This window comes from Orycteropus afer, unplaced genomic scaffold, assembly GCF_000298275.1.
Source record: "Orycteropus afer afer isolate SDZICR_OR568_19922 unplaced genomic scaffold, OryAfe1.0 scaffold00100, whole genome shotgun sequence".
In the NCBI taxonomy this organism is placed as follows: Eukaryota; Metazoa; Chordata; class Mammalia; order Tubulidentata; family Orycteropodidae; genus Orycteropus; species Orycteropus afer.
This window is the reverse complement of record NW_006921687.1, coordinates 5,477,943-5,481,064: the sequence shown is the minus strand read 5'-3', so window position 1 is coordinate 5,481,064 and position 3,122 is coordinate 5,477,943. Positions and strand designations below refer to the sequence as shown.

General features: G+C 41.4%; 1 protein-coding gene across 1 annotated transcript in view; it reads left to right on the top strand.

Moving 5' to 3' along the window:
- BICD1 (BICD cargo adaptor 1) overlaps nt 1-3,122 on the top strand; it is a 332,377-nt gene that overhangs the window by 283,672 nt on the left and 45,583 nt on the right. The window lies entirely within an intron of this gene.

The window sequence follows — 3,122 nt, the reverse complement described above, 5'->3', positions numbered from 1 at the left end:
ACCATGGACTGCTAAAAGAACTAACAGATCTGTCCTGGAGGAAGTGCACCTGAAATGCTCCTTGCAAGCAAGAATGACCAGACTTCGTCTCACCTATTTTGGTCATGTTGTTAGAAGGGACCATTCTCTGGAGAAGGATGTCATGCTTGAGAGGGTGGAGGGGCGACGAAAAAGGGGGAGGCCTTCAATGAGATGGATTGACACGGTGGCTGTGATGATGGGCTCAAGTATAGCAAGGATCATGGAGCTGGCGCAAGATCGGACAGTGTTTCATTCTGCTATGTATGGGGTTGCTATGAGTCGGAAATGACTAGATGGCACCTAACAACAACAACAGCAACAATCAGAACTAATTATTTTTAAGTGAATGAATGGATGAAATAGAGTAGCTATTCCTAGGTGGGTGGAGGTGGTGGTGGTTGAATGCTCTTGATTGGGTCCTGACTCATATTGACCCCATGTGTGCAGAGTAGAACTGCTTCACTGAGTTTTCTAAGCTATAATCTTTACAAAAGCTGATTGCCAGGTCTTTCTCCCATGGAGCCATTGGATGGGTTTGAAACACTAACTTTTTGATTAGCAGCCAAGCTTTTAACTGTTGTACTACCAAGGCTCCTTAGGTGGAGGTAGAGGTGGGGAAGTTAAAATAGGAACAGAGGAAAAATCCAGTTGTGGATGCAGAGAGGAAGTTCAGGTGGTGCTTTGATAGGTCCTGGTAGTCAGTGAGTGTGGGTACAACAGATGGGAATATGGTGGGACACGCTAGTATGCAGCTTACATCAAGGAGATACAGCAATAAAGACAGAAACTCTGGCCAGCAGCTGAAGCAACAGAGGGGAGTCTTAGTATAGGCAAGATGAGGGAGGTCTGTCAGTCAGTAACCAGATCCCAATTTTGGAGTTTGGAGTTCAGATTCAGAACTCACTTTCTAGAAGTGCTACAAGATGGAAGATGTACTTCATCCCAGACTTAGAGAAACAAAGTACTAGTTAAGTGATTGATTCAGAGACTCAGGGATGAAGGACAAAATAGCTGTGGGAAACTGCATGACATACATGAAAATAAACAGATTATTTCCACCAAAACAAATCTTTGGGGGCACATTAGCAATATGAGAGAGAAAGAGAGGGTGTTAGAGCAGGTGCTACCTCGACCAGTGACCACATATCTGAAATTTTGGTTCACTTAGAGAAGTTAATTCACCTGGGTCGTAACTTAAGCAGTAGGGAGTTTGTTTTGGTTTTTATTCCTAACCGTAGAAGTCCTCTCGGAAAAAGTAGGAATGCTACAAAATGAACCTATCTGACTCATTCCTGGACCTCCTTGATGACTGAATTTGTTTACCATCTTCAGTGGGAATGCTATGGAATATAAACCAAAACCAAACTCACTGCCATTGCATCAGTTCTGACTCATAATGACCCCCTTTGGGTTTCTGAGGTGCTAAATCTTTACAGAAGTAGATTGCCCAGTCTTCCTTTTGTGGAGTAGCTGGTGGTTTCAAACTGCCAGCCTTCTAGTTAGCAGTCAGATGCCTCAGGCACTACACCACCAGGGCTCCTTGCTGTGAAATATAAGCAATATTATTTATTTAATCTCTGTTGAGTTTATCTGAAAAGATAGCCTTGAAGGACACGTATTTGAAAATTTTGAATAAATGTTGATGTTAAAGAGAAACAACAAAGCATCAAATACCTTCTTAAAATACAAGCAGTTCTAGTGGATAGTAGAGGATTATGGTGTTTGCTCTTTGGAGAAAACCAACCCATTGCCATTGAATCAATTTTGACTTATAGTGACCCACAGGACAAAATAGAACTGCCCTCATAGGGTAACCAAGGCTGTAATCTTTCTTTTGTTGTCATTAGGTGCCATTGAGTTGGTTGTGACTCATAGCAGCCCCCCGTGAAACAGCGTGAAACACTGCCCAGTACTGTGCTATCCACCCACTATGTTATTCCACCTCACTGAGGGTCTTCTTTTTTGCTAGTATTCTCCTTCACCAAGCATGATGTCTTCCAGGGTCTGGTGCCTCCTGATAACATGTCACAAGTATGTAAGAGAAAGTCTTACCATCCTTGTTTCTAAGGAACATTCTGGTTGTACCTCTTCCAAGACACATTCATTCTTCCAACCTACCCACTGTTATTGAGTAGATTCCAACTCATAGTGACTCTACAGAATGAGGTAGAACTGCCCCATACGGTTTCCAAGACTGTACATCTTTACAAAAGCAAACTGCCTCATCTTTCTTCTGTGGAGTGGCTGGTGGATTTGAACCACTGACCTTTTGGCTAGCAGCTGAATGCTTTAACCACTACACCACCAGAGCTCCTTATTCTTCTGACAGTCCATAATATATTCAGTATTGTTCACCAAGATTGTAATTCAAATGCATCAATCCTTCTTCAGTCTTCCTTATTCATTGTCCAGCTTTTGCACGCATATGATGCAATTGAAAATACCATGGCTTAGATCAGGTGCACGTTTGTCCTCAAAGGGCCATTTTTAATACTTTAAAGAGATCTTTTGTAGCAGATTGGCCCAATGCAGTACATTGTTTCATTTCTTGACTGCTGTTTCCATAGGCACTGATGATAAATCCAAGCAAAGTGAAATCCTTGACAACTTCAGTATTTCCTCCATTTGTCATGATATTGTTTAATGGTGTGATTGTATTTTTGTTTTCTTTATGCTGAGGTATAATCCATACTGATGGCTGGTCTCTGATCTTCATCAGTAAGTGTTTCAAGTCCTCTTTGCTTTCAGAAGCAAGGTTTTGGCATCTGCATCTCACAGGTTGTTAATGAGTGTTCCTCCAATCCTGCTGCCTCTTTCTTCTTCGTATAGTCCAGCATCTCAGATTATTTGCTTAGCTCACAGATTGAATAAGTTTGGTGAAAGGATGCAACCCTGACATATACCTTTCCAGATTTTAAACCATGAAGTATCCCTTTTTTGTTTTTTTTTTCATCTCTAGAATACAAGCCGGCTCAACTTTTTAAATTATTATTATTGTGATTTGGATGAAGATTTACAGAGCAAATTCACTTTCCATACAGCAGTTCACATATACTTTGTCTCATGACATTGACCACAGTTTACCACAATGCAACAGCTCC